Genomic DNA, 24384 nt, shown 5'->3' on the forward strand with positions numbered 1-24384 from the left:
TGTGTGACAAAGACAGAGAGAAGGACAGATAAGGATAGACAGACAGGAAGGGAGAGAGATGAGAAGCATCAATTCTTCATTGTGGCACCTTAGTTATTCATTGATTGCTTTCTCATATGTGCCTTGACCAGGGGCTACAGCAGACTGAATGACCCCTTGCTCAAGCCAGCGACCTTGGGCTCAAGCTGGTGAGCCCCACTCAAACCAGATGAGCCCGTGTTCAAGCTGGTGACCTCAGGATTTCACACCTGAATCATCCGTGTCCCAGTCCAACACTCTATCTGCTATGCCACCACCTGGTCAGGCTCAAGTATTTTTTTTAACTTTATTGAGAAGGGAGGAGGCAGAGAGACAGACTCCTCCATGTGCCCCAATGAGAATCCACCCAGCAAACCCAGTAGGGAGCAATACTCTGCCCATCTGGGTCCCTTGCTCCTTTGCTCAGCAACTGAGCCACTTTTTTAGTACCTGAGTGGGAGCCCACAAAGCCTTCTTCAGCACCTGAGGCCAACTTGCTCAAACCAATTGATCCATGGAGGTGGGAGGAGAAGAGTGAGAGAAGGGAGGGGTGGGATGGAGAAGCAGACGGTTACTTCTCCTGTGTTCTCTGATTAGAAATCAAACCCGGGACATCCACATGGTGGGCTGATGCTCTACCACTAAGCCAACCAGCCAGGGCCAAGTATTTTTTGTATTATCTAATTTAATCCTCACAACAATTCCACAAGGTGGATACTGTTATGATTTCTATTTTACAAATGAAGTGACTAAAGTTCAGAGAGGTTAAGTAATTCCCTAAGATCACACAGCTGGCAAAAAAAACCAGACAGACTCCCACTCCCACTCCAGAACCCACACTCTAGCCATATGTCTCCCAAACATACGTTGATTGGCTTGTAAAACATCTGAACTTAATCTTGATAAAGTGAGGCATTGAAGGTTTTTAGCAGGAATTTTAGAAAGATCATTCTAGAAGTATGGATAGAATGGACACAATGTAGAGAGTTTGCACGACTGCACTGTGGGAAGATCAAGCTCTCAACTTGTGTGTTGACAGTGGCAAAAGGAAGAGACAAAAAGTATTTGAAAAGTAAGTCAGTATATGTGGATGAGGAAGGTGAATTAGAGGGAATTTCAAAGTCTCTGACCTGAATTGATTGTTGGCAGCTGCTACCAGTGTCAGCAAAAAGTGAGAACACAGGAGAAACTAGTTTAAGAGACAAGATGCTGACACCACCAGACACACTTTCCACTCTGGTCAAGCTTGCTTTTGTCCAGGTTGTTCATAAAGTCAATCCTATAGCTGAAATTTTTGAAAAGTAAACTTTTTAGAAATCTGCCAAAAACTATAAAATACTTAAAGTTAACCAAGAATCTGGACTATCTATCCTGATGAGTTTGTCTTCACATTCTCTTTCTCCTCCATTTTCTACATTTATAGGCATCACAAAGGGATCACTATTATCTTCCAAATCAGCCCTTATAGGAAAAGAGCCCACCCAGCAGGTTTTTAATTGCCTCTATATCTAAGCACCCAAATATCCTTGTTATTTTTCTCTCTCTGTCTTTTATTCCAAATACCATGACTCATCAGACCACCAGGTAAAGAGCCCCAGCTTAGCAAGCCAGCAGCCAGCGAGAGCACAGAGAAGATGGAATATGGCTCTTAAAGTCTCTTATTTCAAAAAGCTTTTGTAGGTTATTCTTGCTGAGCAGAAAACAGCTTTTGAGGGGTCCAGTCTATTGAGATACCACAAGGTTGACACAGTTGAGATTCAGCCAAATATGAAAACATGAGGCTTTCCATGCTAAGAAAAACAAAGCTAGTGATATTTCCTTAGAGCCAAGCATTTCATCACATGAACTATAAAGCCTCTGTCTTAGTTGTAGGTCATGTGTCAGCAAGAGCATTGTTTATTTTTTTAACCATGTGTCACCTGATCCAACTGCATCATCTATAATAATTTTCTGGAGTGAACCAGACAGCTAGGACCCTCTCCCAAACACAAATACTGAGGCCAACCCAAATGGGCAGCTGCTCTGTGTTTCTAAATGGGCTGTTTTAATTAAAATGTCTCATTCCATTGGGACCTAAGGGAGGTGACATAATCCAGAAGAAGCTTGGAAGTGAGAGTGTTGGGGGGGGGGGGCTGAGTTATATGACCTTTAAGGTCTACCCTCTAATTCTGTCTCTAGTAGTCAATGAATATATTTCAGGAGTGTTAGGCACTTGGGGCAAACTTCTTGGGAGGTTTACATGAAAGGTAAAGGAAAGTTAGGCTGCAAGTAGGTGGCCATAATGAATGGTTTTCTTTACATCAACTTTCACAGAAAGTATTTTTAAGTAGCTAATTAAATTGTGAATGTCTGCTATGCCCTGTATTATAAGAAAAAAGGAAATTCATCTTCCTGAAACAAATCAATTTTTGGAGGATACATGAAAAACAGGAACAGGCAGAGATCAAGTTGATTTTAGTGCTGTACATGAATTCAGCTAAGAAAAATATCATTAAGCACTCCTTACATTCTGTTTAAAAAAAAAGTAAAGATAGTTAATGGAACTTGTAGCCTCACATACAAACTGTTGCTTCCATTTTAAGTCCAATTTTCTCATGAAAAGTGGGTCTTAATTTTTATTCTAAAATTGTCATCCTTAAATAGTATACTTAGACAGTTTTTCTGTGTACTAAATGTATACAGAATCACAGATCACAAAAGGAATTATGGACAAGTGGTATTCTTCAAACTAAAATGCTTCTTGCCCAGCAAAAGAAACAATCAACTTACAGAATGGGAGAAAATATTTTTAAAACACCTATCTGATAAGAGGTTAATGTCCAGAACAGAAAAGGGACCCAAACAACTCAAGATCAAGAAAACAGATAATGTCATTAAAAAACAGACAAAGAGAGAAGCAATCAGTGAACAACTAAAGTGACACAACTATGAGTTGATGCCTCTCATCTGTCTCCCTTCCTATCACTTTGTCTCTCTCTGTTTCTCTGTCTCTCTCTTAAAAGAAAAAAAAAGGACCTAAACAGACATTTCTTAAAAGTAGATATTAAAATGGTCAACAGTTATATGAAAAGGTGCTAAACATCAGTAATCATCAGGGCAATGTAACTCAAAACTATCATCTCACCCCTGTTAGAATGGCTATCATCAAAAAGAAAAAAAAGGTAAGTGTTGGTGAGGATGTGAAGGAAAGAAAACCCTTGTGCACTGTTAATAGGAATGCAAATTAGTACAACCACTAAATAAAACAGTATGGAGGTTCCTTAAATAATTAAAAATAGAACTAGCATATCCATTTCTAAGTATTTATCCAAAAGAAATGAAACAGGCAACTCAAAGAGATGTTTGTGATCCCGTATTTATTGCAGCATTATTTACAATAGTCAAGAGGTGGAAACAATCTAAGAGTTCACTGATGGATGAATGGATAAAAAAAATGTGATGCAAAGAGAACAAGATGGAAGGTGACAGAGGACAGTCTGACTTTGGGTGGTGGGTATGCAACATAATTGAACGACAAGATAACCTGGACTTGTTGTCTTTGAATATATGTATCCTGATTTATTGATGTCGCCCCATTAAAAAAAATAAATTATTAAAAAAAAAAAGAAAATGTGATGTATATATTTTGTCTGTGTGTGTGTGTGTGTGAATACTATGCATCCATAAAATTCAAAGAAATCCTGTCATTTGCAACAACAGAGAAGACATTATGGTAAGTGAAATAAAGCAGACACAGAAAGACAAATACTTCATGTGGAATCTAAAAGTCAAACTCTTAGAAACGGAAATTGGAATTGTGGTTGCCAGGGGGTGGGTGGTGGGGGAAATGAAAAGATGTTAATCAAAGTGCACAGAGTTTCAGTTATGTGAGATGAATACGTTTTGGAGATCTAACATACAGTGCAGTAATAGAGTTAATAATACCGTATTGTATGCTTGAAATAAGCTAAGAGAATAAGTCTTTTTTTTTTTAACTTTAAACAAACTTTTATTACACTAAGGTTGTCACATAATTGGATATTTCTCTACTTTGCACACAATTATTCTTACTCTCCACAGAAAGGCTTCTTTTTAACTTTTCATTGGGATGGCAAGCACTAAAATCCTGATTTTAACAGAATAGTAGGAAAAATGCCTCAGTGATTTAAATTGAAAAGAGTACATTGGTACATGGCTCTTGCACTTAGTTGTCAGGAACGTACAAATGTCTTTTTATTCAAAAATACAAAATAAATTATCTGTAGGCATGGACAATGACAGCAATAAACCATTGTATGTTGTCAGGGTTACAGGATTTTCTTAAACATCCACCAGCCTTTTCTTCGGTTAGTTCCTTCAGCTGACTTCTCTGAAGTTACAGGTGGAGAACACTGCTTTGAGCTTTCTCTCACAGTTATCATTAATAAGAGTAAAGCACTATTCTAGAAATTAGAGCATGCTGCCTCCTATACCACCTCCCATTCCACTCATTCCAGGGTCTTTCCCTTCTTTATGAATTTCTATGACTACACGTTCTGCTGTTGTGAACAGAGAGGCCACTCCAGCAGCACCAATAAAGAAGTTCTCACAACCTTAGTTGAACCAATGATTCCCTTTCTACCATATTCCCCAAATCTCCAAGCATAGTGTCATAACCAACTTCTGAGGAACTTTGCATAATATTCTCAACTATCAGCGATCCCTCAGCACCCTCATTCTTAGAATAGTCAATGCAGGAATTTTGAATGTTTTTTTAAAAAGTCATCTCTATACCCATTTTTTGATCTTCATTAGCTGATGTTTATGAGTCTCAGACTGGAATCACCAGAGCAGAACACTACCGCCTCCCAGAACAGTGTCTTCCTCAACAGCAGATCTTGTAACATTGATGGTGTCTGTTACTCTCTGTCTTTCTTTTCATTATTTCAACATCACTTGTCCCATCAACTTTCATTATAGCTATTCCCTCTAAGAGTTTTGCCATACATTCATTTAGTTTTCCCTTTTTATATTCACTAGTTGTGAATATAACTGCTAATAATTTCCTGAATACATTTTTTTTTTAATTTGAGACTTGTCATGTTTTCCTTTCAAATGCATGGCATCATCTTTGGTCACAATGACCTCTCCAACTTTTCCTAAATCATGATGCTGAATATATTTAAGATTTAGAGTCAATTCTTTTTCTCTAAACACTGCATCACCAGTAGCAGTAGCCATGTTTTCAAGTTGGTTCTTTCTGTTGATAAAAAGTTGGAGCTTTTGACTGCTACAACCTGAAGATCAACTTTTAGCCTATTCAAAACAAGTGTACTTAGAGCTTCTCCATCAATATACATACTCAGCAATTATCACCAAGGGGTTATGGTGAGCATTGGTATTTTCAAGAGCAGGTACAATAGACTGGACACTAAAAATTTTCTTTTCACTCAATAGAACAAAAGCAGCTTAGAATTCACACTTTTTACATTTTGCAATATTAATAAAGATTGGAGAAATTTAACCTTAATCAAATTTTATATCTTCAATAATTTATAATTCATTTTCTAGCATTTTTCCATCCTTTAATATGATAATACCCTTTTTTCAAATGTTTTTCATTGTATTGAAAATAATGTGGCCAATGTCTTTGTCTCTCTCTGCAGAAATCCTAGCAACCTATGCTATTTCTTCAGTAGTTATCACAAGTTTGGACTGCTTCTTAAATTCATAAATTACAACATCAACAGCTAACATCCTACCTCTCTTCAGTTCCCTGGATGAGCCACTTTGCGAATCTTCTCAAAGCCTTCTTGGCACAGAGCATGCCAATACAGTAGCAATGGTGGTGCCATCCTCTGTTTCTTCATTTTATTATAGGCAAGATCTTGAACAAATACAGCATCTATATTTTTATATTTATCTTTTAAGTCAATGAACTTTGCAATGGTCACACTGTATTTGGGAACTTTTGGACTTACCAACTCAGTAATCATTGTTCTTCCCTTTGGCCCCATAGCAATGGCTATAGCAGGATTAAAGGTCTATACCTTGAAGCACTAACACGCAGGCATCTGCACAAAATTTTACATCTTTGGAATAAGCTGGAGTAAGATGAGGAGCCAGTGTCCCAGATGCTGGCCTAATCTGGAGAAGAATTCCTAAAAAGGAAGCATTTCTGCAGGGCAATGGCAGGGCATGTGAATAGCAGGCGGTCAGCCACAAGTGAAAGTGCTGAGAGACATCTTAGTCTTTCTCAACAGCAACAAAAAGATAACAATGTGAAGTGATGTGTATATTAACTTGATTGACTGTGATAATCATTAATCAAGACAGCAGATTGTACACTTTAAATATATACAATTTTAACTTGTCAATTATGCAGCAATAATAATAAAGTTGAAAGTATAATAATAATAAAGAAAATGTCTAATATACTCCCACTTAGAATTTGACTTATTGTGTTGTATTCTAAGAGGTGTGATGTTATATAAAACCCCAAATACATAACTCTTTTTAAAAATTTATTCATTTTAGAGAGGAAAGACAGAGAGAAAGAAGAGGGAGAAGAAGCAGGAAGCATCAACTCACATATGGGCCTTGACAGGGCAAGCCCAGGGTTTCAAACTGGAGACCTCACTGTCCCAGGTCGACACTTTATCCACTGTGTTAGCAAAGGTTAAGCAAACCATAACTCTTAATATTGGCTAACCACTCAAGGCAAGGTGTGAATTATTTATTATTAATATTCTTTGAAGACATCTTATCTCAATGATCTTTTGCTTGGGCCAAGACCATTTTATAAATTCACATTATATTTATTACATTGAGCAGTTGTGTGTACAACAAATATTTTAAAATATTTCTTCCACATTAGGCCTCATCCAAAAGTTAAGATTGTTATCAAAGCTAGCATTTATGAAATAATCATGATTAAGAAAGTATTTAAAGATGCTGTGAAAACAAATAAAGTTACTTACTAGGTATAAGGGTTTAATTATCATGATATAAAGTCATATATTATATCCTACATCTTAACATGAACTTTAAATTTATGCTCCAAGTAATATATAGTTAAGGTGACCGACTTTTTTACAACGAAAAGGAGGACAAAAATAAATTGAAGAAAACAATATCATAAATAAAAGAAATATTTTATTCATTGCAACAATAATACACAATATGATAAATGCACAATAAAAACATTTGTAATATTTTATATTATAATTATGCTTACATACTTATTAATTTTTAATAATAATTTTAAGAAAAAAGTACTCATTTAGGTACAAATACATCACATCACACGCAATGGATCGACTCTGCATTGATCCAATACGAACATTCACAGATTAGTCTTCCAATATCAAAAAGGAGGACTTGTAGGAGGATACTTTTCGAGGGAGGATGGAACTTACAAAAAAGAAAGACTATCCTCCCTAAAGGAGGATGATTGGTCACCTTAATATAGTGCTAATTTTAATTCCAAAGACTCTAGAAGTTAGTCATATTTAATCATTTCTTTAAATATAGAACCAATTTCACACCCTCTGTGAGAAATGCTTCATAATTTTTATGAGCCTGGAATTCCCCCAATGGCTATCTCAGATGTATCAAAGTGCTCTCTGTTTCTTGGATCAAGGTGCTCTACTTACAGGCCTTGAAATTCCATAAAGCTCCCAGACATTTCTGACCATGGTGGAAGTCTGGATATGAAAGTCCCTGTCACATTTGCCTTGTCACATTTGCACTGCTCTGTCCTTGTCCTCATTTGAGCCTCCAATGCAGGACTTCTGGCAGGGCAGTTCTTCCATAGCATGGTGTAGAAGCTGAGCACACCCAACCAGCCTTAAGTACTGCTCCCAAAATGATGTTCTGAGAGCAAACTTGGGACTCTTCTCAAGCCCTCCTCTGGGACTCTTTTTTCTACTAGTCCTATTTTTTTATTTGGTGGGCTCAGAATTAGAGCAGTTTCTCAAGTACTCTGAGGCTGTCTTTGCCCATGAGGAGAGAAGCAGGAAATGATACCACTGCCTCCATTAAGCTCAATAATAGAGATCAACCCACAAGGATGATTCAGCCACACTAACCTCTCCCTGCTTCTCTGGCCCTTGATCAGCCTTAATTCATGGATCCTGGGTTTCTTGCTGTTTTAGCTTAGTTCCTATTTTCTAGCTTTTGGTTTAGATTGGTCCTTTTCTTTCACCACTTAAAAAGAACTTATTAAAGAACATAAATTAATGGAATATCAGGCTGGAAGGAACTCTTCAGAAACTTGTGCAAGGTAGCTTCTTTGCCTATTCTCATATTCATCTATTCCAGTGACCTGGATAGGACAGTGTGTGCTTGGCAAATTTTCAAACTCTACATGATAAATTTTATATATATATATATATATATATTTTTTTTTTTTTAGTAGGATTGTTTACTTGCTTGTTGGTGAGTTTTGTGAGTTCTTTGTATATTTTGGATATTAACCCCTTATTGGAGCTATTGTTCCATTAAAAAATGGGGAGAGGACCTGAACAGACACTTCTCCCAAGAAGACATACAAATGGCCAACAGATACATGAAAAGATGCTCATCTTCACTAGCTATTTGAGAAATGCAAATCTAAACTACAATGAGATACCACCTCACACCTGTTAGACTGGCTATTATCAACAAGACAGGTAATAACAAGTGTTGGAGAGGCTGTGGAGAAAAAGTAACCCTCATTCACTGTTGATAAGAATGTAAAGTAGTACAACCATTATGGAAGAAAGTATGGTGGCTCCTCAAAAAATTAAGAATAGAACTACCATATGACCCAGCAATTCCTCTACTGGGTATTTACCCCCAAAACTCGAAGACACATGCATCCCCATGTTAATTGCAGCATTGTTCACAGTGGCCAAGACATGGAAACAACCAAAGTCCCCTCAATAGAGGATTGGATAAAGAAGATGTGGCATATATATATATATATATATATATATATATATATACTGAGTGAAATAAGTAAATCATAAAAATCTAAAAACTATGATTTCACACATTGGTGTGATACAAAGCTGAGACTCATGGACATAGATAAGAGTGCAGTGGTTACAAGGGGGAAGGGGACATATGGGTTTGGGGGTTGGGAAATGTGTAAAGAGGAACATATATAAGATGACAGAAAATGATTTGGTTTTAGGTGATGGATATACAACATAATTGACTATTCAAATGATGAAGTGATGTTTGTCTGAAATCTATGTACACTTATTGATCAATGTCACCGTGTTAAAATTCATTTTCTAAATAAGAAAATATTTTTTAAAAAGAAAAAAATTGGCTCAGATCCTGCCATCAGCATTGCAGAGGAGAAGCAGCCAAGATGGCAGAGTGCTGAAGGAGAAGCCAGTTTGTGCAGAGTTTGTGCAGAGAGGAGGAGATGGGGAACAGAGGTGAATAACGCTAGGATTAAAGGTAATGGCTCACCAGTTCTTGGCTCTGTTGTTTCATTACCGTCTGTCTGAATCAAATGCGAACCTGCATGGGCCAGGCGGCTGTGATGGTGGCTACGGCTACTGGCCTTACATCCACCCTGCCAGGGACCTGACCATAAAAAACCAAAAGTCCACAGAGGCGTGCTCGACCTGTTTCCAATACTTGTCAGAGAAAGTGAGACATGAGGTGAACTTAATGTAGTCAATGGAAGAAGATCATTTACATTTATGAACTCAGAGGAAGGCTACTAATCAAAGACACTGCTCACTGGCAGGTATGAGAGATGAACCAGTCAGCAATGAGCACTTTCAGGAAAGTGCTATACTGGCCATTTATGCCCATGAACTTAGACAGGAATGGCCAGTTCTTTACATTTACTTGGACTGAAGACAGTTACCTCATGTTTCATATCTTACCACTAGTAAAGGGAAAAACCTGAAAGAGAAGACACCATAGATGTTTCCTGGATTTTAAATTTAGAAATGTAACTCTTATCTAATACCTCATTCCTAACCTCAGGAAGATTCACACTTGCCAGAGGAATTCAGCACTGAATGAGTAGAGAGACCTTTAATTTAAATGAGGGGTTAATTCTGAAAAATTAAAAATAAGGGAAAGAACCTGACCAGGCAGTGGTGCAGTGGATAGAGCAGTGTTTCCCAACGTGGGGCCCATGCCCCACAGGGGGGCAATTCGATAGTTAAGGGGGGCAATTTGAAAATGGACTCGACATGACTTTAACTCTTTCGCCCCGGGACATTTAAATGCAATGCTAGATATCGGTGCCAAATTTAACAAAAAATGCAATTCTTAAATAATTGCGGTAAATAATCATTAAGTATAATTTCATTTGACGAGACCAAAATATCAACTCGGTGATTGGCGTCGTCAAGTAAACTTTGTCCTGGGTTCACCGCGGAGCGTGCCGTCTGCCGCAGGGAACCCTGGACGTTTTAAAAACTCGCTAAACAACGCAGTTATTCTCACCTAATTGGCCCATCGCAACTTCTGTAGTGTTTCACATCATTCAGTTGGTGTTAATTTGAAATAAGTGTCAGTCAAAACTGTTGTAAAAGCTCGTTGATTTAATAAATATACATATATATATATTGTATAGCTATAATTGGTAAGTATTTTATTTTATTTTTATCAATATTAAACTCTTTATTAAGTACTTCTTGCATCAGGCTAGAAAGCACTAATATTTTATAAATATTATTGGGGCTATAATAGTGCATGCACGACATTTTTAATTTTAGAAGCATAACTTTTCAGAAAATTTTGTCAAGTGGAAAAAATAGAGATACCTTTTGATTTGCAGTGGTAGTGTAGTAAATGTGTTATATACATTTAAATAAATATGAATTTTTAGTATACGTTTACTCTATGTCACATTGATTATATTTTAACACATATTTTAATATTAGATTTTAATTGATCTTATTTTTATTATAGCCCATAGTAAAATGAGTGGTGCAAGCAAGAAAAAAACTCATCAATATTCAGAGGAATATTTAAAATTTGGGTTCATACCCGCTGTTCACGATGAGCGGATTCCTTTTTGTCTTTTATGCCAGCAATGCTTGACCAACAAATCAATGAAACGAGGTCGTCTTGAGGCGCATTTGAAGGCAAAACATAGTGCTCATATTAATTCAGATTTGAGTTACTTTAAAACTTTAAAGAAAAATTTTGAAAAAAGAACATTAAAGTCTCTATTTACTGCTCATACTTCAACTAATAATCGTGTTCTTGAGGCTAGTTATCAAATTTCTTTATTCATTGCTAAAACTGGAGAAAATCACACTATAGGAGAGAATTTAATAAAACCGTCAATATCAGCATTTCTTAAAACGGTTCTTGAAGAAGATGACAAAGATGTAAAAGCTATGCCACTCAGTAACAATTCTGTTAGCAGAAGAATAGACGAAATGAGTGAGGATATTGAAAAACAACTTATTGAAAAGCTGAAAACAAGAAAATTCTCCTTGCAAATGGATGAATCAACTTTGAGAGACAGTGAGGCAGTATTGATAACTTACGTAAGATATATTGATAAAGGACATTTTGCTGAAGAAATGTTGTTCTGTAAAAGATTAGAAAGCACCAATACCTCCAAAGATATATATAATAAGCTAAAAAACTACTTAGATGTCAATGATATACCAATGAAAAATATAACATCTTGTGCTGCAGATGGTGCTCCCAATATGATGGGCTAGAAAAATGGCTGCTTAAAATTGATGAAAGATGCGAATCCAGAAATGATTCTTGTGCATTGTGTTATTCATAGGGAAAACTTGGTAGCTAAAAACATCTCGCCTGTTCTGAATGAAGTATTACATACAGTAATAAAGTGTGTTAATGCTATTAAAGCTAGTGCCAGCCTGACCTGGTGGTGGCGCAGTGGATAGAGCGTCAGACTGGGATGCGGAAGGACCCAGGTTCGAGACCCCGAGGTCGCCAGCTTAAGTGCGGGCTCATCTGGTTTGAGCGAGGCTCACCAGTTTGGACCCAAGGTCGCTGGCTCCAGCAAGGGGTTGCTCGGTCTGCTGAAGGCCCGCAGTCAAGGCACATATGAGAAAGCAATCAATGAACAACTAAGGTGTTGCAATGTGCAATGAAAAACTAATGATTGATGCTTCTCATCTCTTTCCGTTCCTGTCTGTCTGTCCCTGTCTATCCCTCTCTCTGACTCACTCTCTGTCTCTGTAAAAAATAAATAAATAAAATTTAAAAAAAAAAAAAAGCTAGTGCCAAATGTGAGCGTCTTTTCAAGCTATTTTGTGAAGAACAAATGAAGACCATGTGAGACTTTTACTTCATACTGAAGTAAGATGGCTATCTAAAGGAAACTGTTTGAAAAGATTTATGGAACTGTTTGATACTCTTAGTGATTTTTTAAGCGACAAACCTGAAATGAAGTATCTGTTAACAATAGATGGTACTGCATTTGTGAGTTCTTTAGCCGATATCTTTGAAAAACTAAATATATTAAATAAGCAACTTCAAGCAACAAATAAAACTCTTGTCGATGCAAAAGCAAAGATATTTAGTTTCATTACCAATATTGAGTTATGTCAGAAACATATTAACAACAAAAACTTTAAACAGTTTCATTGGCTCCAAAAATGTGAAGTAACTGATAACGCTTTACTTGTTATTGTCAATCATTTGAATATTCTATCGGCTGATTTAAAAGAAAGATTTTCTGATTTAAAACAAATTGATTTCCCAACATGGATGATTCAGCCAATGTTAGTGGATTTGTCTGATATATCAAATATGCAGTATCAAGAAGAACTCGCAGAATTGCAAAATGATGAGTCAGTTAAAGCTTTATTTAATATCAAAGGAGTGATGGCATGGCTTTGTGAGGAAACAGAAATCAAATACCCAAATTCAACCAAATGTGCAAGAAAACTATTGCTACCATTTCCATCTTCATTTTTAGCTGAATGTGGATTTAGTGCTGTAAATGATTTACTGGTAAAAAAAAGAAATCGGCTGGATATAACACAACATGGAGACTTGAGACTAAAGCTAACCAAATTGGAACCTAATATAAAATCTCTGTGCAGCAAGCATCAAGCGCAAGGATCACACTAAATTAAAATAATAAATTAATATAGAGCCCTGGCCGGTTGGCTCAGCGGTAGAGCGTCTGCCTAGCGTGCGGAGGACCCGGGTTCGATTCCCGGCCAGGGCACATAGGAGAAGTGCCCATTTGCTTCTCCACCCCTCCGCCGCGCTTTCCTCACTGTCTCTCTCTTCCCCTCCCGCAGCCAAGGCTCCATTGGAGCAAAGATGGCCCGGGCACTGGGCATGGCTCTGTGGCCTCTGCCTCAGGCGCTAGAGTGGCTCTGGTCGCAATATGGCGATGCCCAGGATGGGCAGAGCATCGCCCCCTGGGGGGCAGAGCACTGCCCCTGGTGGGCGTGCCGGGTGGATCCCGGTGGGGCGCATGCGGGAGTCTGTCTGACTGTCTCTCCCTGTTTCCAGCTTCAGAAAAATGAAAAAAATAAAAATAAATAAATAAATAAATACATTAATTAATTAATTAATATAGAAAAATCTGTATTAAAATTATTTGGAATTTAAATTTCTGTTTTTCATTATATGTTTTGAAATTTTACTTACTGTGTTTTGTTAACAATTTCATAGTGATTTCTTCCTAGAACCTATCATTTATGTTTATTAAGTGAACAAATCAATTTTTTAATGTTAAAAATTATGTATGTTACATAGGGGGGGACATAAAAATTTTAGAAAGGTTAAGGTGGGGCATGGCACAAAAAAGGTTGGGAAACACTGGGATAGAGTGTCGGACTGGGATGCCAAGGACCCAGGTTCGAGACTCCGAGGTCGCCAGCTTTAGCGCGGGCTCATCTGGTTTGAGCAAAAGTTTACCAGCTTGGACCCAAGGCTTGAGCAAGGGGTTACTCGGCCTGCTGAAGGCCCGCAGTCAAGGCACATATGAGAAAGCAATCAATGAACAACTAAGCTGTTGCAATGCACAACGAAAAACTAATGATTGATGCTTCTCATCTCTCTATTCCTGTCTGTCTGTCCCTGTCTATCCCTCTCTCTGATTCTCTCTCTGTAAAAAAATAAAATAAAAATAAATAAATAAAAACAAAAATAGAAAAAAATTGATATATATTTTACATGTATTCAGGGCTTTGCTGTTTCTAAAAGTGTCTGCATGTAATATCACATTTGATCTCAGTAGTGATAGGTGCAGATGATAAGATAAATTTCAGTTCTCTATGAAAGACAGGTTTCTAAAATTAACCCGTCCAAAAATGAAACAGCAAGCTTCACAAAGAAGTTCAAGGAAGGAAGAAGATGTTTGCATACACAGGTAAAGGGTAACTCTCAGAGATCTTTAGAAATATCCTTGACTTGGATTAAATGACACTATTATAAGAAGGAGAAAGACTGAGAGGACACATATTAATGCACATATCTTGTCTAAGGAGAGCGAAAAATTGAGAATACATACATGCTCTGGTTTTCTCAAAATCTTTTTTTGGCAAGAGGATGGAACTCCCAAATACAGGTTTAATGTGGAACCTTAATCACATGTACTTGAGTGACTCATCATCTTTAGTGTTTTGTTTCAGGAGTTTGATAAGAGTATGAAATAGTATAGGTTTAAATCATGGTCTCTGCATTACATCATGATGTGTGCTTTCCTCCTCCTTAGACCAAATTGACTCAAAACTGAAGAGTTAATGAAAATACCTGATGAGTTAAGTGCAAGTGGGAGCAAGATGCATGTGACAACTGAAGTTACCGCCTGGGTATAGATAGAGAAATAAGAGTGGGAAGAGCAGCTGGTTGTAGAAAATGCTAGGGTGGCCAAAATGAAGAAAGTAAGATCACCAAACCAGTGTGGGGCAGGGCTGGAATGAAGTCACTGCCCTGTGAAATTAGAAGCAGTAGAAGACCCAACCAAACACCAGAACTGGTTTACATTAGTGTTTCCATGGTTAGAAGAAATGTCTCCTTTCTTTACCGCAAGACCAGCTCCACAGGAATGTTTCAGTGAAATATTCATTTGGCTTCATCCAACTTTATCTTAAGAAATGATTGCTTCATGACTTGTTAAAAAAAGCTTTTAATGATTCTGTGGTACTGGGGCAAGTTAAGGAAAGGGAGGCAAGATAAGGAATTCAGCAATTGAATTGGCCAGGATATATAATATCATTCAATAGGAGCTTCTGTTCTTTTAAAAATGGAAAACTCTTCAGTTTCTCTTTGTTTATTTAAATATTATGGAACTGAATGCTTATGATAAAGTTAAATAGCAACACTTAAGTAGTTTAAGAAATTTTTGTATGCTATATACCAGATTTAAATAATCTTTAAATATCTTACAACCTAGTGAACATACAAGCAAGCATAACTGCATAATTTTAATACTCTTTTTTTCTGTTTGACAGTAGTTTTTTATCTTCCCTTGTGCCAGCACAATTATTTTTCTATTTCACTGATGTGACTTTTTTCAGATGACATACAATAAAATATTTTAATCAGTTGCCACGTTTCATATTTGAGTTGCCAAAAAAATATGTGAGAAATGTTATGTGTCTGACTTAAGTACATTTTCTATCCTACATCTGGATTGTCATTGATAGAAATGCCTTGGTAATAATATTGCACTATGCTAAAGATTCCAGATCTCTTCAAATTTAACCATGTGTAAATGTGTCACTCGGAAAATGTTCAAATAGTATGTTGCTCATTTTCCCCCCAAGGACACTAATTATAAACTACTAACAATACTTTATCAAATATTATGCACCTAGTACTCTGGTTTTTAAAAAATAATTCTCCAATAAAAGGAACCTAGGCTTTTTAGAGTAACATCTTATTCTAGGGCATAGAGAGGCAATATACAAGATGATTCTGGAGCATCCATGGTGAAGGAAGCAAATTTTCAAAAACAGAATAAAGCAAAACAAGAGGAACAGAACCCAAAAGACCACAGAGATGGGAGTAAGTCGGATCCAGGAGCCCCTGAAAGTGCTCCCAATGTCTTGGCAAAGCTGAAGTCATTTGAGCAACAAAGTAAATTAAATCAGGTATATTGGATAATAACCCAAAGGGTAAAATAAATATCCGTAAGTCCAAACTAATATAAAAACATTATTGAATAAAAAATACTATGTTTATGATTTTTCTATAAATCTAAAACAGTTCTGAAATATAACTTTATTAAATTATGAATCTGTCAGTAAGTAGAAATTCTGTTATTCACCTTTCAAAGTTGTCAGCTCAGGTGTATTTTAGATCAGCTCAGTGCTCATTAATCACTAAATATTGAAGGAATGAGTAACTGCCTGGTTTAATGCATCAAAGCAACACTTTGCTAATAACGCATTTTGAAGACTTTTGATGAAAACAAAATCTGCTCATTCTTTGGAGACACATCAATTCCTTCTGGTCCCTCAGGCAACATTACATGTTCTGATGAAAATAATTAAACCATTGTCTGCTCCCCTAGCTATTAGCCACACATGACTACTGAGCACTTCAAATGCAGCTGGACCAAATTGAGAAAGACTATCAGTGCAAAATACACACTGCATTTTGAAGATTTGGCATAACCAAAGAGAAAGCAAAATATTTCATTAGTAATTTATAATACTGCTTACAGGTTGAAACAGGTTGGATATAGTGGGTTAATTTAAATATATTATTAAAATTTATTTCACTTTTTTAAACTTATTCTGGTATAGTCAATAGAAAATTTTGAATTATGTATATGGCTCACATTACATTCCTGTTGGACAGTGTTAGATTAAATGAACACCAGAAGCCTGGAGAGGGAATAGATCTCCCAGAGGCACACAGGGTGCCAGAAAGTGTTTGACTCCCTAGTGGGGTTCTGGGCTGCCACCACAAGTGTCTGGAATAGTACTCTGCTATGGCAGTTTCTCTGAGATGACTTTGCCACGATGAAAAACCACCTGCAGAGTCAAGAGATATCCTTGATTTTTCTCCCTTATTATCTGAAAAGTACATGCAAAGAAGGAATGTTGGAGAGCCACTTCTTGAAGGATCTGTCAGTGAGGACACTGAAAGGTAGAATGAAGTACCCCTATACAGAACACTTCCAATAACAGCTTTTTTTTTTTATGGGTTTATCTTTGAGGTAAAGATGTAGCTTTTTTCAAATTTTATTTGGAACATTTCCAAAACATGGAAATATTAAAAGACAGCATCCATATTACAGCAAAGCCACCAATCAAAAAATGAAATGTTAACATTATCAGTTGTTTAGACTGCAGAGGCATCAGAAAACCAACACAAACACTTAACAGGAGACGTCTTAGTTTGCTAAATGTAAATTTCCTCTGAAAAGATGCCTGGAAGACAGGTCTCAGCTGGCATGTGAGGAAAATACGAGTGCTTTTTTATTTTGAATGTAATTTCGGTTTTTAAATTATACTTCCTTCAGTTTAGTCTCTTGAAAATAGAGATAAAAGCCACACAGAATGTTTTAGTGTTACATAGGAATACATGTAGTTCTGATCCTAAAATTTCAAGGTTTTACTAAAGTTTATCACAATCAACAAGCTAAATCAATTGACAATAATTATTGTCACCCAGTGCTCTGAGTGGCTCTTAAAAGGAAATTATTTTAAAAAATGATAAGGCCCCAATTTTTTATGTAATAGCCTTGGGGAAAAGAATTCCCCAGTGTGGAGTTTGCCCCACTCTGATGGGTAGAAACGAGCATGAGATATGGGAAGAAAATATACAAATATAATTTATGTTATAATTTAAAAGTTGACTATTCCTGCAATGCCATTCATGTTGGCATTGCAGGAACTTCATCCTAAAATTGTTGGCAGCATCTAGGACTAGCCATCTGTGTAGCTACCCATGCAGGAGACACATGGAAAACGCAGGCACAGAAAGTCCAGTTCTTTGCAGTCACACAGTAATGCAGGGGATCCTGAATCCTCAGTTCTTTCTAGAAACACTTTCTGACTCCTTCACAAATAGCACACTCAGCAAACACACCCAGGTGGTGTACTACAGGACACCTAGCCTGTAGCACAATAACCAGTTAGAGAAGCACTGTTTGAGCTGGATTCTTTTCTTTAAGCCACAGGAAGTAAAGCTGGCTCTCTTTTTCTCTGCAGTCGCTCACTGAGACTGTTCTTCCTCAGCATTATGAAGCTCTGTCTGAATTGGTGTCTTTGCCTCATAAATTTAATTGGATTAACTTTTATACCCATGCAAAATCCATCAAGCTTCCCAAGCAATCACATTAGGCTCATGATGGGAGGCTACACAGGTTGTGACATGCAAGAAGAGCAGAAAATGTGTCCATGGCATTTCAGCATCTGTGCTGGACAAATGTACTCCACTCTGCCCTGGACAGAAGGCAGCCCAGTTTCCCTGCTTTATTCCAGCTCTGAAACCCAGGTCCTGTGTTGATGGCCAATGAAGAGGCTTGGTGCAGGGCTGAGGAAGCACATCAGTCATAATTGAGCACTCAGCAGCTGCAAGAGTGGAGGCCCTTGCCAAGTGCCAATCTCAGATTCTCCCCTCTACCAGGCAGTAGCTAGTTCATTTCCTAGGCACCCAGCCACATTTCAGGGAGAGCAGGACTGGCAACAGCTTTCTTAACAAGCCACTACTCTGAACTAGCCTGTACCATGAACAGTGTTAAAGAATCGAGCCATTAGCTACTAAGAAGATACAGAGGGTGATTCATTTAAGGCTGTAGTCCCCAACCCCCGGGCCGCAGACCGGTACCAGTCCGTGGGCCATTTGAAACCGGTCCACAGAGAAAGAATAAATAACTTACATTATTTCCATTTTATTGATATTTAAGTCTGAACGATGTTTTATTTTTTAAAAATGACCAGATTCCCTCTGTTACATCCATCTAAAGACTTACTCTTGAAGCTTGTCTCGGTCACGTGATACATTTATCCGTTCCACCCTAAAGACCAGTCCATGAAAATATTTTCTGACATTAAACCAGTCCATGGCTCAAAAAAAGGTTGGGGACCTCTGATTTAAGGCATTGTAGAGCCAGTGATAAAGTAGAAAGTTCTAAACAAACACATCATAATAAGCAGAACATGATTTAGAGCCCTCACATGTAGATGGCTTCTAAGATGAGACCCAATTTTAAATACAAGGATTCTGGGGCTCCACTGGTTTTCTAATTTAAAAATAATTAAATGATCTACCATTTTCTGTCAGATCCCAGGGTAAGTCTCTGGAGCCAAAGGGGCATCAATCATTGGAAACATGACATTATCAATGGATTGGAGTCGGGGAGGAGGCAGGATTTGTGAATGTTGGTTACCTCAGCAGTGTGTGAAAGGCTCCTCAATCACATCTACCCAAGGTGAAATTTCATTCATAGCTGCCCTAGTTTTTTATCTTCAGTCTTATCTAGATCATATCTGTGATTTCAGCAATTCAAGTCACTCACTGGCATTATCGCATCACTCCGTTTTCAATGGAAACAGCAGATCTTATTCCAACAGACCCCTTGGCTTCTGTATGTGGCAATCTGGGTTTGCATTTGTTGTCAGCCTTAGGGGTTAAAATTCATTTTAAATAACAGCATGATGGTCACAATGCTTCACACTTGCCTCAGGAACAGTTTGTTAATTTGCATTTAAAGTCACAGAATCTATTTGGATTTGAGAGCAAATTTTACTACAATTAGACTTTTTTTTTCGAGGCTGGAAAAAAACAATATTGTTCTTTAATAGACAGTAAGCCAATGGGCATGTTGCAGAAGAGGTTTTTGAAAACTAATGATAGATTAATTGTGTAATTTAAAATAAATGACATTATTGCAGTCACCGTGTTTTTAAAATCTTTATGCATATTTTTTAAAGAAAGAAAGAAGCTTGAAGCATCTCATACTCTTAATCTTTTAGAGGTCCTAAGAGATGCTTCAGCCAATAAAGAGCCCCTCACTTGAAGTATTTGAAAGCCAACATCTGTGGTGAACAGGGCACATCAGTTAATCACATTTTAGGATGATTCTTTTGTTTGTTTTGTGAAAGTGGTTTCTAACAGACATTCTTATATTCTCATACACAATATTTATCTTCTCAAAGTCAGACTCATTCAAACAGCCCATGTGACCTTTAAATAGTATTCTTTTTTTCTGCCTCTTGCAAAACAATTTAAGAGGTTTCACTGTATTAGCGGGATTTTCCCTTCTTTTCTAGCCTTAAAAAGATTTTCCTTTCATCTTCTTGTTCTTTCTCTCCAGCTACAAAATGTGCTCATTATGGGCCTGTCAGCTACCAGAGGGAGGAGACCCCTTCCATTTCAGCAGGTATGAATCTCAATAGCTGCTTTTTGTCTCTAGAGAATTCACTTCTGCTTTATTTAATAAAACCCAACACTTCAGTTATCAGAGTCATTAGTAAAAAGCAGGACTGGAAGAAGGAAAGCCTCCATTTATTTTGGTGTCATACATAATTATACCATTTATTTACCCAATGGGCTTTACAGCTTTTTACTACCTTTGTTTTTTTTGTTTGTTTGTTTTCAGAATATTTCTGAAGGAAATCTCCTCATATGGAAAATGGAGAGTAGACAGCAACAACATAAAAAACACTACTTCAGCAATCAGAGTAGTTCTAGTATCAGTCAATTAGCACAAATAAATCTGACTATCATTGTCATTTTATTATCTTTTTCCCTCAACTAATGTGAAATGTATTTGATGAGTCAAGTCTGTCTTCTGGCACAGTACAAAACAGGATTTAAGTTTGGTAACTTTTAAAGGTTGCAAATCTCTGAACTGCAAATATAATCAATAAAGTTTAGAAAAATGCATCTTCTGAAGCTACAATGAGAAATCCAGTATTACATCAACACATAAAAACCAAGCTTAATTAATTAATTAATTCTAATCACCCATCCCTTGTTTAAGAAACTAAAAAATATATAGAAACAGGATTGTAATTAATTGATAATGCAAAATATCCTAGTAATTGTTTGTGTTAGGTTTGTGGGGAGGTGGGTTTCAGCGGCTCCTCACCAAGGTCCCCCGGAACTCAGTGGGTTAGCTATGAGGTAAGACACCAGCTGGTCCTAACTGATATTAATTCAGATGATTGGAAAAATGAAATCATATCACCTAAGAATTTTTGAATTAGAAGAATTCTTGAAAATCCATATTGTTAGAAAAATTATAATCTGTAGTTCATAACCTCTTAAATATATAATCATAATTATTTATAGGTATGTTCATACTTCATAGGAAGGCTTTATTAGCTTTCCTAAGACATCTGTAACCCAAGAAAATGTAAAAATTATTAATCTAGTTCATTTTCCATCTTTGCAAGGACTCACTGTATGAAAAAGCGATTTTCTAATAGTCTAGGCTAATCCAATCAATTGATAATCAATCTGCATATAGTCAGCTAAAGTTGTATGATATACTCCACATATTGGAGAATGGTTAAATGTATTAAATATACAGAATCAGATACTTTGTGACACAAAGCAACATTTTCTCTCACTTGCCCTTGATCCCTTAGGTCAATTGTTTAACTATAGCCATATAGATTAACCTGAGAATTTTTATCCTTAGAAATCAATACCAGCTCTTATTAAGTGTTTATTCTATATGTAAAATATACTTAAATTTTATTTTTGTACATTTCCAATGCAATTTTAAGGAACATAGAGCTATACTCTCTAGTCTTTGTAACTGTAACTGGAAATGTGAATTTCATTTGAAGAACTGGAAACCTGTAAAGATCATGGATTACATGTGCACCAAATGGACAAAACACTGTTCAAAATTCAAATTATACCTCTCAGGTGTAATACAAGAGTATCTCAACATGGTTTTGTTTTTCTAATATAGAAAGGTCAAATTACTGGTATCAGGTGCCTTAGCCTAGATTTGATATCCTGCAGTATCAAGAATTTTTTTGTTTTATTTTCCTATGTCTACTTCTTCTGATGTTTATTCCTCATCTCTCCCCCACTTCCTTCACTCCATTTATTCTCCCTTTCTAGTCAATCTCTTCACCCAGAAAAAGAAAACTTGTCATGTTAAAATAGACCAAAGTAAACTATGTTGACAATTATGTGAAAAAATAACAAAAGCATAAGGAATTACAATCTAAATAGTAAAACAAAAATCAAAGACTTTCCATCATCTGACAATAATAGGGAGGAAAAATCTTACTTTTTAAATGTATGTAAAATAGAAAAGGACAAAGAAATAAATTTTGGTAGGTGGCCATAAGTGGTGATCATTTTCTCTAGAACTACTTAAGAAAAGATGAATGTCTAGTTAGTGGACACTAGTTTCCCTGACAAGAAAAGGATGAAGTTATGAGTGCCTCTAACTTCATATAAATGTATGCCACTGATTTCATTACTAATGGCATTCACATGTCACTTTCTTTTCTCAGGACCATTTTCATTATTCTAGCTGACAAAATTCAGAGACATATGACATGAAGAGATTTGAGTCTAGAGCCACCACTTATTTAAACTATGTCTAGTCACTTTGTTGGGAAAATGAGTTTGTAAAATCTGTATTTTGGGGATTTGCTCACTTTTATTGTTAAAAATGGCTGCTGCCCACGTGAATGGCACTGCCAGGTGAAACTGCTAATTACCTTTCTGCTTAGGAAGGGGGTTTGTAATGTTAATGTTGCTGGAGGAGGCCCTGGCCAGTAGGCTCAGTGGTAGAGCATTGGACTGGCATGCAGGAGTCCCGGGTTCGATTCCCAGCCAGGGCACACAGGAGAAGTGCCCATCTGCTTCTCCACCCTCCCCCTCTCCTTCCTCTCTGTCTCTCTCTTCCCCTCCCGCAGCCAAGGCTCCATTGAAGCAAAGTTGGCTCGGGCGCTGAAGATGGCTCCATGGCCTCTGCCTCAGGCGCTAGAATGGCCCTGGTTGCAACAGAGCGATGCCCCAGATGGGCAGAACATCGCCCCCTGGTGGGCATGCCAGGTGGATCCCAGTCGGGCGCATGCGGGAGTCTGTCTGACTGCCTCCCCATTTCCAACTTCAGAAAAATACAAAAAAAAAAAAAAATGTTGCTGGAGGAGGGGTTTTCATGCCAAAAATTTTTAAGAAGAGAAGAAGGAGGCTATGTTTTTGCAAAGTGAGAGCAGGGAGAAAGAGTGCTGGAGAGAAAGAAGCAGCCATGATGGCCAGGTGCTGAAGGAGAAGCCAGTTTGTGCAGAGATGAGAAGGGAGAAGGTGTGCAGATGGAAAATACGAGGTGACTTATATTGGTAGGGGCCTTTGATTCTAGGAAAAACCGGAAAAGATTCTCCTGGTATGGAACCGGAGAATGGTGAGTGGGTTTTGTTACCCCGTGTGTGTGTTTTTACTCACCAGCTGGTTGCGAGGCTAGAATAAAGGAATGGCTCACCAGTTTTCAGCTCCGCTGTTTCTTTACCATCTCTCCAAATCTAATGTGAACCCGCACCTGCCTGGCAGCGATGGCCATGATGGCCACAGCTACTGGCCTTACACATTTAATCTTGTGAAGCCTTAATTTTTTTTAAGTTACAAAATGGAATAATAATAGTAATTACTTCATAGTAGATTTTAATTAGATCATGAATATAAAGCAGAATTTGCTATATACATTACAATTATTCGTACTATTTTTTTCATTATTAAGCTCTAGTGTATTTGTATCAGAAAACACTCTACAGTGCTCCTCTACTTCAGATCTTTTTTCTTTTTTTTTACAGAGACAGAGAGAGAGTCAGAAAGAGGGATAGATAGGGACAGACAGACAGGAACGGAGAGAGATGAGAAGCATCTATCATTAGTTTTTTGTTGCGACACCTTAGTTGTTCATTGATTGCTTTCTCATATGTGCCTTGACGGGGGGGCTATAGCAGACCGAGTAACTCCTTGCTCAAGCCAGCGAGCTTAGGTCCAAGCTGGTGAGCTTTTGCTCAAACCAGATGAGCCCGCGCTCAAGCTGGTGACCTCGGGGTCTTGAACCTGGGTCCTCTGCATCCCAGTCCGATGTCCCAGCCCACTGCGCCACCGCCTGGTCAGGCCTTCAGATCTTTTTCATCTTAATATCCTTCTATAGCAGCAGGTCCTCAAACTTTAGCCTGCATCAGAGTCACTTAGATGCCTTGTTAAAAACACAGATTGCTGAATTTCATTTGTAGATTTTCTGATTAAAAATATCTGAGATGGGCTCAAGATTTAGCATATCTAACAGGTTTTCGACTCTGAGTACCAATGTCTTGTAATCAGGGCTGGCAAACTTTTTCGATAAAGCATCAGACAGTAAACATTTCAAAAGAATCTCTGGACAACATGTAGCTAAATGAATATGCCTATTCTGGTCAAATTTTGTTTATGGACTCTGATATTTAAATTTAATATAATTGCCATGTGATAAAATATTATATATATGTATATATTAAT

At 37.3% G+C, this 24384-nt stretch overlaps 1 pseudogene; it reads right to left on the bottom strand.

Moving 5' to 3' along the window:
* Positions 1–4446: 4446 nt before the first annotated feature.
* Positions 4447–7795, bottom strand: LOC136335636 (60 kDa heat shock protein, mitochondrial pseudogene; annotated as a pseudogene).
* Positions 7796–24384: the final 16589 nt, after the last annotated feature.

The sequence above is a fragment of the Saccopteryx bilineata genome, chromosome 4 (genome assembly GCF_036850765.1).
Source record: "Saccopteryx bilineata isolate mSacBil1 chromosome 4, mSacBil1_pri_phased_curated, whole genome shotgun sequence".
Taxonomy (NCBI): Eukaryota; Metazoa; Chordata; class Mammalia; order Chiroptera; family Emballonuridae; genus Saccopteryx; species Saccopteryx bilineata.